At 40.2% G+C, this 17,306-nt stretch overlaps 1 protein-coding gene across 1 annotated transcript in view; it reads right to left on the bottom strand.

The window, feature by feature from the left end:
* Window positions 1–17,306, bottom strand: part of nup188 (nucleoporin 188) — a 305,112-nt gene that overhangs the window by 225,462 nt on the left and 62,344 nt on the right. The window lies entirely within an intron of this gene.

Here is a 17,306-nt window from a genome sequence, read left to right on the forward strand (position 1 = left end):
ATGAAAAAGGTTGAAAACCACTGTTCTAAATGGCAGTGGTTCACAAACTTTTTAGCTCAAGAGTCTTGAGGCTTGGGTCCCGGGGAGACATCAAATGTCTCTTTTGGGTCTTGAGTCCCAATACTCAAAAGAGTCTTGAGTCAAGACCCAGGCTCCCGGGGAGACATCAAATTTCTCTTTTGGGTCTTGAGTCTGCGTCTTGACTCAAGACCCAAAAGAGAAATTTGATGTCTCCCCGAGTACCAAGACTCAAGACCCAAAAGAGTCTTGAGTCGAACCAATTACTCCCGCGGAGACATCAAATTTCTCTTTTGGGCCTTGAGTCATGGGACTCAAGGCCCAAAAGAGAAATTTGATGTCTCCGCGGGAGTAATTGGTTCGACTCAAGACCCAAAAGAGAAATTTGATGTCTCCCCGGAATCATACGAGGAAGTAAAATGTATAATAAGCAAGAAAGGAAACATGGCCGCAATAAATAGATCCAGGGAGAAAGCGTGGCAAAGTATTGCTGACAAATTAAATGCACAAGTCGTCCAAAAATATGTACAATTTATATGCAAGTTCATGAATATATAATTCAGTTAGGCTTAAACATGAGGAATGTATAGTGAATATTGGAATTATCGCCTACTAATCTACAATGCGATAGCCTATTATATGCGCCATGCATCCAACCAATATGTCTGAGTCTGTGCTTGGGAATGTGTCAAAAACAAAAAAATATTTTGGTCTTCTGAAATTGATAAATGACTTTAAGATATGACAATAACGAATATGTGTTTTGATAACATTAAACATCCCTCTGTTTGCTCTCCAACCATCTGTTGCATTTTTTTTTTTTTTCCAACGATGGTTTTTAACAATAACCTAAAACTCAAAAAGGTTGTGTCATAATGATCCCTGATCATCAGTGAATCTAGTAGATTCAGTCATTCTGTCAGGGGGAGAGGTGTTTGCTGTAGACTTTCAACTTTTGACCTGCCACCTCTCCCTTAAACTTCAAATATTACCTCCAGTTTCTAGTTGGTGTGAAAAGCCTGGTGGCGCAAGAGAGGCCTCGCAGGTGGAAGGTTGGGGGTTTGAATCTTGGTCCTGGTAAATCTCTATCTTTGCTCTTTTTAAGGCGAGGAGCGTGGGATCAGCCCGCCTCCCTCTTCACGCCCTCTTTTAGCTCCGGTAAAGCCCACCTCCAGTGGGAGGAGCTTAATACATGTACATACGAAGCAAAGCAATTGTTTGTTGTATGTCATTGACATGATTAGTATTAATGCTGAGTAATTTTTTTACTATTGTTTCATGTTTTTTTATTGAGGCACTTTGAAGTTTTGTATTGATTGTTGTTTTGGTTGTTTGAGATATTTTGTATTAGTTGTTGGAGTGGTCTTTTGTATTAGTTGAGCTTTGAACCCTGAATCTTTGGATTATAAACCCCTGATTCATCTATTGTGCCACACTGACATAGGAGACGTAATCGGGAATGTAATAGTTAACTCACCTTTCACAATTTAGATGGAAAGTGAAAAATGTTCTTCGGGAGTTTTGAACCCACAATATTCCGATTATGAACCCCTGATTTATCATTTGAGCCATGGTTTGTACTCCTGCCTCATGTGCCATGCTAGCATTCAACATCCAATTGAGAATGTAATGATTAACTGAGAATGTAATACTTCACCCACCTTTGAGAATTTAGACGGAGAGTGATTTTTTTTCTTCTGGAGTTTTGGCGGGCCCTTAAACCTTCTGTTTATGAACCCTTGATTCATCATTTGAGCCATGGTTTGTACTCCTGACTCACATGCCATGCTAGCATGGAAGATGGAATTGAGAATGAAATAATTAACTAAGAATGTGATACTTAACCCACCTTTTAGAATTTAGATGGAGAGTGAAGAAAATTAGTTTTGAACCTTTAACCAACGGTTCATTAATCATTGATTTATCTCACATGCTAGGTGGCATGGAAGATGCAATAGAGAATGTATTACTTTTACTTCACCCACCTTTGAGAATTTAGACGGAGAGTGATTTTTTTTCTTATGGAGTTTTGGCCCTTAAACTTTCTGTTTACTGTATAAACCACTGATTTAACGTTTGAGCCACACTGGCATTGAAGATGCAACCGCGCAACCGAGAATGTAATATTTAACCCACCTTTTAGAATTTAGATAGAGTGATGATAATGTTCTTCATGAGGTTTGATCCCTGAACCTTTTATTTATAAAACCCTGAATAATACCTCGAGCCACACTAACATGGAAAACTCACGTAATAATGCAATACTTAACCAACCTCTTCGATTTTAGATTGAGAGTGAAAAATTATATTAAGGAAATTATATTAAGGAGTTTCAAACTCTAAACCTTCAGCTTATAAATCCCTGGTATATCTCCTGAGCCACACTGATATGGAAGATGCAACTCTATTTAATGACTATAAGATATGACAATAAAGGATTTGTATTTTGATGACATTAAACATCCCTCTATTTGCTCTGAAAGAGTAAATCTGGGTGCAGAGAAAAGTGTTCCAACAGATGTTTTTTTTTAACAGTAACTGTTGTGTTTTCTTGTTGTGTTCCTTGTTTCTTAGTCATACTTGGTGTTTTACAATACAGTTGTGTTTCTTTACATATTTTAGAAATATATCTTCTTAGTTCTAGTTTTAATTTACACTTGTGCACCTTTTGTTTTGTAGTGATGTCTGAGTGTTTCCTGTTTGCTGCTACAGTACCTGTCTTGTCTCACCCTGTCATTTGCAAATGTTGTTCACCTGTGTCTTGTTTAACCCTAGCCAATCGTGTGTTGATTGTCCATAGATAAGCACCTGTGTCTCCAAAGTTTTTCTGTTTGCCCTTCACTGCCAGTCTGTTTGTTGTATGTAGTTGTCTGTGAGTATCTTAGTGTTTGATCTAGTCTCCTTGATTCGGTGTATGTAGGCTTTCTTCTTGTGCCTTTACAAGTGAAACTTGCAAGTGCCCTCTGAGTCCTTCTTGTGCTCCTTGTGTTCCCTGGTTTTTGTCATAATAAAAAGAAGAAAACTCCTTGTATCTGAACTAGTCTGCCTTGGTCTTCCTGTCCTGCACTCCCTCCTGACTCGCATAGTGAGAGCAGTCTTCATTACTTTTGGAGTCTCTCATTCTCCCCTGGCTTGTTTGTCTTTTGGTTTGCATCCATCATCCAACTCCTTACTTCTAAGACATTTTAATTTCAATGATCCCCATATCTCTGAGAGTGTACAACTGGACCATTAGGGGTCCATTTGGTTCCATTTTGTACACTCTCTGGAGTTACAGAAATGTAAGGGGACATTCAGAACCCCCTCAAGAAACCATGAGGGTCCCCTTGACCCCACTTTGAAAACCACTGCTTTACACACATCCACTACAGATTTTGCAGACTAACTCACTCATAAACAATTAGTTAATTTGTCTTTAGATTAATAATCAATCTTGTGTAAGTGTATTGCTCTTATTTTGTTTGAACTCTGAGCCAGGTTCACACTCTTGATTAAAACTGCTAGTTTTGGTCTTGTGAAATTGATGAATGACTTTAAGATATGACGATAACGAATGTGTTTTGATAACATTAAACATCCCTCTGTTTGCTCTCCAACCATCTGTTGCATTTTTTTTTTTTTTTCAACAGATGGTTTTTAACAATAACCTAAAACTCAAAAAGGTTGTGTCATAATGAACCCTGATCATCAGTGAATCTAGTAGATTCAGTCATTCTGTCAGGGGGAGAGGTGTTTGCTGTAGACTTTCAACTCTACAGACTACACCTCTCCCTTAAACTTCAAATATTACCTCGACTTTCTAATTAGTGTGAAAAGCCTGGTGGCGCAAGAGAAAAGGATAGGCCTCGCAGGTGGAAGGTTGGGGGTTTGAATCTTGGTCCTGGTAAATCTCTATCTTTGCTCTTTTTAAGGCGAGGAGCGTGGAATCAGCCCGCCTCCCCCCTCACGCCCTCTTTTAGGTCCGGTAGGAGGGGGAGGAGCATGGGTAAAGCCCACCTCCAGTGGGAGGAGCTTAATAAATTTACATACGAAGTAAAGCCATTTTGTTGTATGTCATTCACATTATTACTATTAGTATTATATCTGACTTATTTCTTATTTTTTTGAACACTGTTTTATGTTTTTTTATTGAGGCACTTTGAAGTTTTGTATTGATTGTTGTTTTGGTTGTTTGAGATATTTTGTATTAGTTGTTGGAGTGGTCTTTTGTATTAGTTGAGTTTTGAACCCTGAATCTTTGGTTTATAAACCCCAGATTCATCTATTGAGCCACGCTGGCATAGAAGATGCAATTGGGAATGTAATACTTAACTCACCTTTTACAATTTAGATGGAAAGTGAAAAATGCTCTTTGGGAATTTCGAACCCAGAACCTTTGGATTATAAACCCCTGATTCATCTATTGAGCCACGCTGGCATAGGAGATGAAATCGGGAATGTAATAGTTAACTCACCTTTTGCAATTTATATGGAAAGTGAAAAATGCTCGTTGGGAGCTTTGAACCCAGTACCTTTGGATTATAAACCCCTGAATCATCTATTGAGCCACGCTAACATAGGAGATGTCATCGGGAATGTAATACTTAACTCGCTTTTTACAATTTAGATGGAAAGTGAAAAATGCTCTATGGGAGCTTAGAACCCAAAACCTTCGGATGTTAAACCCCTGATTTATCATCTGAGCCATGCTAGCTTGGCAGGAGCAATCGGGAATGTAATACTTAACCCACCTTTCACAATGTAGATGGAAAGTGAAAAATGCTCTTTGAGAGCTTTGAACCCAGAACCTTCAGATTCTAAACCACTGATTTATCATTTGAGCCATGCTATCATGGAAGAAGCAATCGGGAATGTAATAGTTAACTCACCTTTCACAATTTAGATGGAAAGTGAAAAATGATCTTTGGGAGTTTTGAACCCACAATATTCCGATTATGAACCCCTGATTTATCATTTGAGCCATGGTTTGTACTCCTGACTCATGTGCCATGCTTGCATGCAACATGCAATTGAGAATGTAATGATTAACTGAGAATGTAATACTTCACCCACCTTTGAAAATGTAGACAGAGAGTGATTTTTTTCCTTCTGGAGTTTTGGTCCTTAAACTTTCTGTTTATAAACCCTTGATTCATCATTTGAGCCATGGTTTGTACTCCTGACTCACATGCCATGCTAGCATGGAAGATGGAATTGAGAATGTAATAATTAACTAAGAATGTGATCCTTAACCCACCTTTTAGAATTTAGATGGAGAGTGAAAAAGTTCTTTAGGAGTTTTTAACCTTTAACCAACGGTTCATAAATCACTGATTTATCTCACATGCTAGCTGGCATGGAACTGGAAGATGCAACAGAGAATGTATTACTTCACCCACCTTTGAGAATTTAGACGGAGAGTGATTTTTTTTCTTCTGGAGTTTTGGCCCTTAAACTTTCTGTTTATAAACCACTGATTTAACGTTTGAGCCACACTGGCATTGAAGATGCAACCGAGAATGTAATATTTAACCCACCTTTTAGAATTTAGATAGAGTGATGATAATGTTCTTCATGAGGTTTGAGAACTCACGTAAGATTGAGAGTGAAAAATTATATTAAGGAGTTTCAAACTCTAAACCTTCAGCTTATAAATCCCTGGTATATCTCCTGAGCCACACGGATATGGAAGATGCAACTCTATTTAATGACTATAAGATATGACAATAACAGATTTGTATTTTGATGACATTAAACATCCCTCTGTTTGCTCTCAATGAAAGAGTAAATCTGGGTGCAGAGAAAAATGTTCCAACAGATGTTTTTTTTTAACAATAACTGTTGTATTTTCTTGTTGTGTTCCTTGTTTCTTAGTTATACTTGGTGTTTTACAATACAGTTGTGTTTCTTTACATATTTTAGAAATACATCTTCCTAGTTTTAATTTACACTTGTGCACCTTTTGTTTTGTAGTGATGTCTGAGTGTTTCCTGTTTGCTGCTACAGTACCTGTCTTGTCTCACCCTGTCATTTGCAAATGTTGTTCACCTGTGTCTTGTTTAACCCTAGCCAATCGTGTGTTGATTGTCCATAGATAAGCACCTGTGTCTCCAAAGTTTTTCTGTTTGCCCTTCACTGCCAGTCTGTTTGTTGTATGTAGTTGTCTGTGAGTATCTTAGTGTTTGATCTAGTCTCCTTGATTCGGTGTATGTAGGCTTTCTTCTTGTGCCTTTACAAGTGAAACTTGCAAGTGCCCTCTGAGTCCTTCTTGTGCTCCTTGTGTTCCCTGGTTTTTGTCATAATAAAAAGAAGAAAACTCCTTGTATCTGAACTAGTCTGCCTTGGTCTTCCTGTCCTGCACTCCCTCCTGACTCGCATAGTGACAGCAGTCTTCATTACTTTTGGAGTCTCTCATTCTCCCCTGGCTTGTTTGTCTTTTGGTTTGCATCCATCATCCAACTCCTTACTTCTAAGACATTTTAATTTCAATGATCCCCATATCTCTGAGAGTGTACAACTGGACCATTAGGGGTCCATTTGGTTCCATTTTGTACACTCTCTGGAGTTACAGAAATGTAAGGGGACATTCAGAACCCCCTCAAGAAACCATGAGGGTCCCCTTGACCCCACTTTGAAAACCACTGCTTTACACACATCCACTACAGATTTTGCAGACTAACTCACTCATAAACAATTAGTTAATTTGTCTTTAGATTAATAATCAATCTTGTGTAAGTGTATTGCTCTTATTTTGTTTGAACTCTGAGCCAGGTTCACACTCTTGATTAAAACTGCTAGTTTTGGTCTTGTGAAATTGATGAATGACTAAGATATGACGATAACGAATATGTGTTTTGATAACATTAAACATCCCTCTGTTTGCTCTCCAACCATCTGTTGCATTTTTTTTTTTTTTTCAACAGATGGTTTTTAACAATAACCTAAAACTCAAAAAGGTTGTGTCATAATGAACCCTGATCATCAGTGAATCTAGTAGATTCAGTCATTCTGTCAGGGGGAGAGGTGTTTGCTGTAGACTTTCAACTCTACAGACTACACCTCTCCCTTAAACTTCAAATATTACCTCGACTTTCTAATTAGTGTGAAAAGCCTGGTGGCGCAAGAGAAAAGGATAGGCCTCGCAGGTGGAAGGTTGGGGGTTTGAATCTTGGTCCTGGTAAATCTCTATCTTTGCTCTTTTTAAGGCGAGGAGCGTGGAATCAGCCCGCCTCCCCCCTCACGCCCTCTTTTAGCTCCGGTAGGAGGGGGAGGAGCATGGGTAAAGCCCACCTCCAGTGGGAGGAGCTTAATAAATTTACATACGAAGTAAAGCCATTTTGTTGTATGTCATTCACATTATTACTATTAGTATTATATCTGACTTATTTCTTATTTTTTTTAACACTGTTTTATGTTTTTTTATTGAGGCACTTTGAAGTTTTGTATTGATTGTTGTTTTGGTTGTTTGAGATATTTTGTATTAGTTGTTGGAGTGGTCTTTCGTATTAGTTGAGTTTTGAACCCTGAATCTTTGGTTTATAAACCCCAGATTCATCTATTGAGCCACGCTGGCATAGAAGATGCAATTGGGAATGTAATACTTAACTCACCTTTTACAATTTAGATGGAAAGTGAAAAATGCTCTTTGGGAATTTCGAACCCAGAACCTTTGGATTATAAACCCCTGATTCATCTATTGAGCCACGCTGGCATAGGAGATGAAATCGGGAATGTAATAGTTAACTCACCTTTTGCAATTTATATGGAAAGTGAAAAATGCTCGTTGGGAGCTTTGAACCCAGTACCTTTGGATTATAAACCCCTGAATCATCTATTGAGCCACGCTAACATAGGAGATGTCATCGGGAATGTAATACTTAACTCGCTTTTTACAATTTAGATGGAAAGTGAAAAATGCTCTATGGGAGCTTAGAACCCAAAACCTTCGGATGTTAAACCCCTGATTTATCATCTGAGCCATGCTAGCTTGGCAGGAGCAATCGGGAATGTAATACTTAACCCACCTTTCACAATGTAGATGGAAAGTGAAAAATGCTCTTTGAGAGCTTTGAACCCAGAACCTTCAGATTCTAAACCACTGATTTATCATTTGAGCCATGCTATCATGGAAGAAGCAATCGGGAATGTAATAGTTAACTCACCTTTCACAATTTAGATGGAAAGTGAAAAATGATCTTTGGGAGTTTTGAACCCACAATATTCCGATTATTAACCCCTGATTTATCATTTGAGCCATGGTTTGTACTCCTGACTCATGTGCCATGCTTGCATGCAACATGCAATTGAGAATGTAATGATTAACTGAGAATGTAATACTTCACCCACCTTTGAAAATGTAGACAGAGAGTGATTTTTTTCCTTCTGGAGTTTTGGTCCTTAAACTTTCTGTTTATAAACCCTTGATTCATCATTTGAGCCATGGTTTGTACTCCTGACTCACATGCCATGCTAGCATGGAAGATGGAATTGAGAATGTAATAATTAACTAAGAATGTGATCCTTAACCCACCTTTTAGAATTTAGATGGAGAGTGAAAAAGTTCTTTAGGAGTTTTTAACCTTTAACCAACGGTTCATAAATCACTGATTTATCTCACATGCTAGCTGGCATGGAACTGGAAGATGCAACAGAGAATGTATTACTTCACCCACCTTTGAGAATTTAGACGGAGAGTGATTTTTTTTCTTCTGGAGTTTTGGCCCTTAAACTTTCTGTTTATAAACCACTGATTTAACGTTTGAGCCACACTGGCATTGAAGATGCAACCGAGAATGTAATATTTAACCCACCTTTTAGAATTTAGATAGAGTGATGATAATGTTCTTCATGAGGTTTGAGAACTCACGTAAGATTGAGAGTGAAAAATTATATTAAGGAGTTTCAAACTCTAAACCTTCAGCTTATAAATCCCTGGTATATCTCCTGAGCCACACGGATATGGAAGATGCAACTCTATTTAATGACTATACGATATGACAATAACAGATTTGTATTTTGATGACATTAAACATCCCTCTGTTTGCTCTCAATGAAAGAGTAAATCTGGGTGCAGAGAAAAATGTTCCAACAGATGTTTTTTTTTAACAATAACTGTTGTATTTTCTTGTTGTGTTCCTTGTTTCTTAGTTATACTTGGTGTTTTACAATACAGTTGTGTTTCTTTACATATTTTAGAAATACATCTTCCTAGTTTTAATTTACACTTGTGCACCTTTTGTTTTGTAGTGATGTCTGAGTGTTTCCTGTTTGCTGCTACAGTACCTGTCTTGTCTCACCCTGTCATTTGCAAATGTTGTTCACCTGTGTCTTGTATAGCCCTAGCCAATCGTGTGTTCATTGTCCATAGATAAGCACCTGTATCTCCACAGTGTTTCTGTTTGCCCTTCACTGCCAGTCTGTTTGTTGTATATGTAGTTGTCTGTGAGTATCTTAGTGTTTGATCTAGTCTCCTTGATTCGGTGTATGTACAGTGTAGGCTTTCTTCTTGTGCTTTTACAAGTGAAACTTGCAAGTGCCCTCCTAGTCCTTCTCGTGCTCCTTGTGTTCCCTGGTTTTTGTCATAAAAACAATAACGAAATGACGTACGTGCGTGCGTGTGTGGACCTGATTACTTGTTTTTCGGATTGCTTGTTTCTCGCCAAACCTGGCAATGCGATGGTAAACGCTAATAATGTTTTTTATATAAGTGGTGGCAACATTTTTAGACACCACACGGGTCTTCCCAACAATAGCGAAGATTGAAGTCAGTGTGAACATGGCCAAATAATAACTTAATATAGGCAAACGATCTAATGAAGCACGCTAGCATTTAGGCTAGCTGTTCCCTGAGGTTGCAGTGCAACTTGCACTGTCTGCAACTGTTGCAGTGTGAATGAGGGGAGCGGAGGGCGGTTACTGCGGAGGACGGGCCGTCTCCCCATTGGCTTAAAGACGGGCTGACGGGGAATTGTCCCCATTGGCTTAAAGGAGTGAAGGACAGCCATGACAGCCAATGATGAATAGGTGTCGACTAGGTGTCGAATGCTGATGATTAGTCTGACTGTTTGTAGACTCAGGCGCTCTTCGAGCACCTGGTAAAAATACCCCACTATGTCAAATAAAACCAGGCAGGGAAATCTTAACAATGTACGATCACGTCTCACCAGAGCTGTTCTACTGTCTGTCTCCTACACCGTCTCCCTCTCCGCTTGACTGTCTCTCCTACTAGTCCATGAGCCAGACGAGATTTAATTTTCGAAAGAGTGGGCAAAACCATATCTATATTAAATTGTTCATAGGGTCAATACGAGTAAATAAATATATGATAACCTTCTCCACAGGAGTAGCTTTTTCATGGTTATCACACATTTTGTTATTTTCCCCATACGTACATGACAGGTGAAAAAATGACAACATTTAAAAAAGAGTTATCACAATGAAACTTTCTGAGTTGATTACTTACATGAAGACAATGATTTATCGTATTACAAGTTTTCTGAAATTGTATATTTAAATATGCAAATTAGGCATTTAGTCCATGAGCCAGAGCCCCAAAATTGAGCCAGATATTGAATATTCCCTCGTTAAAAACCCTTGACTCTAACATCTTAACAAAATGAAATAAGTATGTTGACTCTGGCTTTGTCCAATGTTCCAATGTTGATTCTGGAAAGTTATGCAAATTTGGGCATATTTTCCTAATGCCTAATTTGCATATTTAAATATACGATATATTTAATATATAATATATGAATGTTTGCCACAGAAATGTGTGTTTTTTGTCTTTACTTGAGGCTCAGAGAAGTAATGTGAGGCACATTCATCATGCAACATGAGTGAGTCACCAGCAGAGGGCGTATGTGATCAATCTGTCATTGTAACAGGCTGTGTGCCACAGACCTTTAATGTAGCCGCTATTGAACTAGCCTGGTAAAGCCCCTCCCCTCCGGAGGGAGGGTTTTACCAGGCTACTATTGAACCTCTTCTTATCCACTTTAATCCCAGCCTCAATATTCTGGGGGGAACATTAGCGTTGTGAGGGGTAAGGGTTAAGTGGTCATTCTTTTCTTTAAAAAAAATTATATATATATATATATATTTTTTGGGGGGGGGGGCTTTTTATGTCTTTATTGATAGTGAAGTGGAGTTAGACAGGAAAGGAGAGAGAAGGGGAGTGACACGCAGCGAAGGCCATCGGGATCGGGACTCGAACCCGCAACGCTCTGTCAGGCTACATTGGAGCTGTGCCAGGACCACTAGGACTGGGCCTAGTGGTCATTCTTAACCACTTTAACCCCAACCTCAATATTCTGGGGGGGGGGGGGCATTAGCCAAAAATAGCAGATCTACAAAGTGGTCATTCTTAAACCCCGGGCCCACTGTTTTCCAAACGGTGTGTCGGAACCCATGTTTGGGTCAGACGGCCTGGTTTGGGTTCGGTTGCTCGCACCATCCTCCCCCAGTGGAATGACCCATCAGTCACCACTGGGCCACATGCAGCCATCGTGTCCCATCTGATAAAAAGCCATCGTTTTACTTTCCATAACGTCATTGTCGGATGAAAACCTTGTAAGTTACTTACTTAAGAACCTGAGTTCCAATGGATCCAATGTAGTTACTATTTAGTCATAAGCTCTTGTTAATACTTTGCTTTGGTTTAATACTTATAAAACCCACAGGCACAGACACACTTAACCACTTTAAACCTGGTGTCCCTATTTTGGGCACGTCAATATGCAATTTAAAACAGAAATAGGCGATCTACACGCTCACAACGCGGCACGATGTGGCGCGTTCGTTGAGTGTGTAGATCGCTTACAGACCGGATCTTTTTGCTACTTTTACACGACACGATGAAGCATAATAAAGGGCATTAATTTATGAAAAAACATTAAAACATGGAGGTTTCTGTCCGGCAGCAACGATTATGTGTTTTGCACCAATGCCTTCAGCATTATGACACAAATGAAGGCAATAAGGGCTCTTTGACAGTCCCCGTGAAGATGTCATTGTTTCTAAATGCAAGAGTACGTTTTACAAACAGATATGGACACTGCGGGACGTATTCCTTTGCGTGTGGACAAGGGAGGAGACGAGGCGTTTTCACTGAAACGTTTAGACCTTGGCGGCGTTCTGCTGTAGGACGTCATCTTCCTCGTCCACGCTCAGGTCCAGACGAAGGCTGTCCCATCAGGGCAGACTCCTTACGCCTGCACACAGGAGGAGCAAATGTAAGTTAACACGGGAGAATTCTCATTCTACTACCCTGACACCATCGCTTAAAACATGTGGATCACTGGCTTCTTTCAAAACAGGCCTGAAAAACCATCTACTGTATCATGCGACCACAAGGGGAGGTAAAAGCAATTTTCCCATAGAAAGGAGGTGTCATTCACTGTCGACATTTTCCATTTTCTCCTTTGTACATGTAGAGTTTTGTATTTGTTGATGAAATGTATTATTGAGTGAGTTGATGTATTGAATACATAGGACCACAATGGAAACAGCCATCCATCCATCCTCTCTCTCTTAATCTATTCCACTTCATCTGGCGATGTTGGATCACCCATCCATCCACGCCCCCACTCTCTGTCCGTCCCCCCCCCCCCCCCCCTCTCTCTCTGTCCGTCCCTCTCCATCATCAGATTCTTACTTCATCTGGAGGTGCTGGTCCAGCAGTTGTCTCTGCAGTCTTCCAGATGTCTCTCTCTCCTCAGAGAGTTCTCTCTGGGTGTGTCGGTACTGAGCCTCCTTCCTGCTCGTCTCCTCCTCGGCCTCGTTCAGCTGGCGCTTCAGGGCTCGGATCCTCTGGGAAAACACCACACAAAGCACAGCAATGTGAATAATGAAGAACGTCACTCTGGGTCATTCATTTTGTTTTATTTAACCACATGAACCACCCCAAAAATCAGCAAAAAATTGCAGATGGACATGCTCACAAGTGTGTCACGTAGCAAGGCGTTGTGGGCTTGTAGATCAGCTATTTTCGGCTAAGAGATTTGCTGTAAAGGGGAAAAAAAGGGAAAGGGTTTTAGTTGTCTTGGATCTCAGTGTGTCAAACCATCAATCTGCTTTACATAAACATACTGTCCAATACAAACAGAGTAAACCAAGAAGAGGGAGAGACACCCTTATCTTATTAAATACAAATATTAAATATAAAAAAATGCTATGCATTGGTGAGACAAATCTATAGCTGTAGTGGAGTAACAGTGCAATATTTGCCTCTGAGATGTAGTGGAGTAGAAGTAAAAGTACTGAAAATCGGAAATAATTATAATAATAATAATGGATTTTATCTATAACGCACTTTACATTTGCAAGAAATCTCAAAGTGCTACAGAAGGCAATTGCATACAAACAGAAACATCACACCAAAAAAAGAAAACAACAACTAAGAAACTAAAACAAAACTATTAAGTATTAACACATGGGGGCATAAAGCCTAGAGGTAAAACCAGCTAAAAAAAATTCTTTGCTGAAAAGGTACTGTAGGTCTTTAGTCCTCTCTTAAAGGAGTCAGCCGACTGTGGTGCTCTCAGGTGGACAGGGAGGGCGTTCCACAGTTCGGGGGCGGCCGAGCAGAAAGCCCGGTCACCCATGGTACATAGATTTGCCTTGTGGGTTTTGACCCAGTGTGAAGTGGGCGGTGTGGTCATCACAGTGGTCATCACAGTGATGGAAGCTCACTTAAATTTTTGTGAAAAAAAAAGTGCATAGTCCTATTTATAGGTTATTAATGTCATCATGTGTCTCGCTAGCCAATCACAGTGCTGGATAGAGTCAGCCAATAGAGTCAGCCAATCACAGTACAGCTAGGGGTGTACTAATGAGCCAATCACAGTACAGCAAATGTGTACTAATGAGGGGTCCCAACCCCACTTATAGGGGCGGCTACACCGCCCAAAAAGAATACCTCAAAATTGTACTTAAGTACAGTACTTGAGTAAATGTACTTGGTTACTTCCACCACTGGTAGAAGTCTTACCTGTGCCTGTTTACTCAGGTCATCTTTAGCCTGGTTAACCGTCTGTAGCTCCATGTGCAGGTCGTCTACGGTTCTCTCGGCTTGCTTCCACTGCAGCTGCATGCGCTCTCTGAGCTGGATCTCCTCTTCTAAGGTCATCTCCTTGTCGCTCAGCTTCTCAGACACCTGACAAGAGAGGCAGCCACACACACACATAACCATTAGACACATTTCTTGTCTTGAGTGTGACGTGCCAACACCTATGATTATTGCGAGAGCCTCCCTATTTTAAACCCTTTCTCCCGCTATGCTCCATTTTAGTCTCCCGATTTCACATGTAATGCAGTGACAAGTCCTGAGCACCTCTACTGCAACAGCTTTGGAAGCAGGTCCTGAAGCACACTATACAAAACACCACATCACTATTAAAGGTCCTAGTCCTAGAATGGCTGTGATATTACATTCATTCCATGTATTCCATGTATAAAGCCCTCCTGTGTCAATTAAATGTATCACAGCCTTCTAGGGCTATAAAGGTCCTATACTTTAACTAAATGTCCATGTCATTACAGTTCTCAGATAGCGTCCATACTCACTCAGCGTGTTGAAATGTCTCACACACTCTCTTCTCCTCCAGGCTAGTGTGTTAGTTGACCAGCCAGAGCCCATCTTGTTATTATTGTCAGCTGGTTATGGTAGAAATACTGAGTGAAAACCCAGCTACAAACACACAAACATGCTGATATATCCACACTGATATTAATCCCTAGCTCTTCATTTAGGCCTACCAGATTTTATTGAATTTATAAACATCTCTGTTTTCACCTGTTTCTCTCACTCTCAGTCTTCCTTGTTCCTTCCTGCTTTTTTTAGTCCCACCCCCTGTCAGAACCTACTATGTGTTGATTGACACCTGGATGCCCAATGACATTGCTTCCATGAGCTTGGTATAAATGTAACATATATGTGACCAAGTAGCTGCATGTGTGCTCCCTAGTACAGACACCACGAAAACGTGCATACCGGTAGATTAAGTTAGGTCGCGAAATACGTAACATGCAAATACTTACATTTGTTACGTTTCCCCAGTATGTAAACATAGAGAAGGCTCTGGGTGAGACCATCATGGAAGGGGGGGGGGGTCACATACATTTTAAATTAAGCACCATATATTGAGGACAATAGGTTGTGATTTGTTTTATTATGTATAAATCTTCTTAAGGTTTGTGCGTAATGACAAACATCTAACAGTCGCATTTGGACAGAGACTACAAGGAGTGGAGCAGTCCAAATGTCCCATAGCCTATTTAAACTTAGTGATATGTCCCAGCCACCCCGGCCCGCACCATTTGAACCTCCTGGCTTCATACACTCACAGTTTCCGTATCGATCAACCCACAGTGAATTGATCCCAGTCTGCTGCTTACAATCAACATAAAGAACTATACACATGTAGCAGTACATCGATGAGTATTGGCTTCAGTGCCTCCCTAGGCTGGACAAACCTGTGACCTTGCTTGCAGGGGTTGGAATTGAACCTGTGCCCCTGGTCGCCATGTGGTGTTTGACAAAGACCACAGAGGTGTCCACCAACTATCCGCTGCCCTACAGCACCTCCACACATTTACACACGTTTCTTTTAGTGCTTTTAAGTGTCGTTTCTGGATGCTAATCTTCAAAACATGCTTCACAGTAAAAAAGCAGGAGGATTTGAACCCACAGCCTTTGGATCATATATAGATAGTGTCTTAACACAGTAACCTACCATGCTGACCGCTTCAGACCTGTTTTTCTCCTGCTTTAACTAACAACAAACAACGATACAACCAAAATATATCAAGATATGCAGTTGAATGTATCTTAGGGTGAGGCTGAATTGGACTCATTGAAGCATCAATGCACTGAAGGTCAAGGACAAGGACAATTTGTTAATACTTTTGAAAGTTTTAAACACAAATCTTTCTTATGGGGCCTTATGAGTATGTACTTTTTGTACATGGTGTTCAGGTGAGGTGACACAGGGGTAAAGTATGTACCTGCCTGTTCATATCTGCCCTGTGCAATCTTTGTTTACAAAGCCTAAAAGAAATGCAATTTAGACTTTTATGTTCCAATGTTCAACGCCAAATACACAATTCAATCGTTAATCGCTATTATGTGTATGACAATTAATCGTCAAGTAAAATGTCGTGATTATGATTGACAGCCCTATGGTAGTGGTGCATGTCTGTATTTTTCCAGTCCCTAACTTCAGCTGAAAACGGTTTCCAAGAAGTGAAGGCGTTATTTTCTGATCTTCACACCTTGAAGCATGTTGGTCAACCTAACCTACGTATATCTGGTTTGGTTTTCAGCTGAACTGACTGAAGAACAAAAAAAAAAACACACCACATGCAACGCCGCAGCAGCTTTCAGGTAAACATTGTCGAAACAACTATTACACTATTAATATTACTGTCACTTCAATCTATTCCTGCCTGCTTGTCTGTGCCTGCACCTGGGCTCACCTGCTCTGCAGCAGCAAATAACAGCAATATGAGTATTAGTGCTGGTCTAAACTAATGGTTCTCAAACTGTTCATGTCAAGGACCCCCAAATTATGTATGTATTTGAAAAATATTTTGTGCCCTTACTAGTTTTGTCTTGTTCAAATGTTTCAAAGAAATATTCCAAATTTGTAACTTTTTTTTATCACAACGCATCGCCCAAATTTAGCTGGGGACCCCCTGGGACCTCGGACCGCAATTTGAGAACCTGGTCTAAACACTGTTTATCTGGAAACTTGTGAACCACAAGGATGTTTTGACAGTCATCTCTCTGCTGAGTTCCAAGAAGTAAAGCAGTTATCTTCTGATCTTCACACCAACAAGTGTGTTGATCTACGTTTATCTTGGTGTTTGGGTGGGTCCTTTTTTGGTAGGACTTGGTGGTTTCATGGTTTTTCCAGTGCACTGCAGGTTGGAGAGAGAAATGTGCTTACACTTGTAGGCCTGCAACAGAGCGCAGAAGTGACACTTCTACACTTTAGTGTAGAGACCAAGGGTAGGACAGATATTTTGGGGGCAGGAGGGGCACTCACCCCACTGACGCACTAATTACATCCTGATGCAACACCATCCATGCAGGGCCGGATTAGCACTATGTGGTGCCCCAGGGCGACCTCAAGTTGAGGTGCCCCCCACGCGCCCGCGCGCTGGCGCCAAAATCGTGCACTCGCGCGAAAAATGGGCGGATTTTGTTAGTTTCTTTTCGATTTTTGGTTACTTTATTTCGGTTTTAGGGTTAGGGTTATGTTAAGGTTATGTTATTTAATTCTTATTTAAAAAAATTAAAAATTAAAATT

Source organism: Gymnoscopelus braueri (genome assembly GCF_963280865.1).
Source record: "Gymnoscopelus braueri genome assembly, chromosome: 22".
NCBI lineage: Eukaryota > Metazoa > Chordata > Actinopteri > Myctophiformes > Myctophidae > Gymnoscopelus > Gymnoscopelus braueri.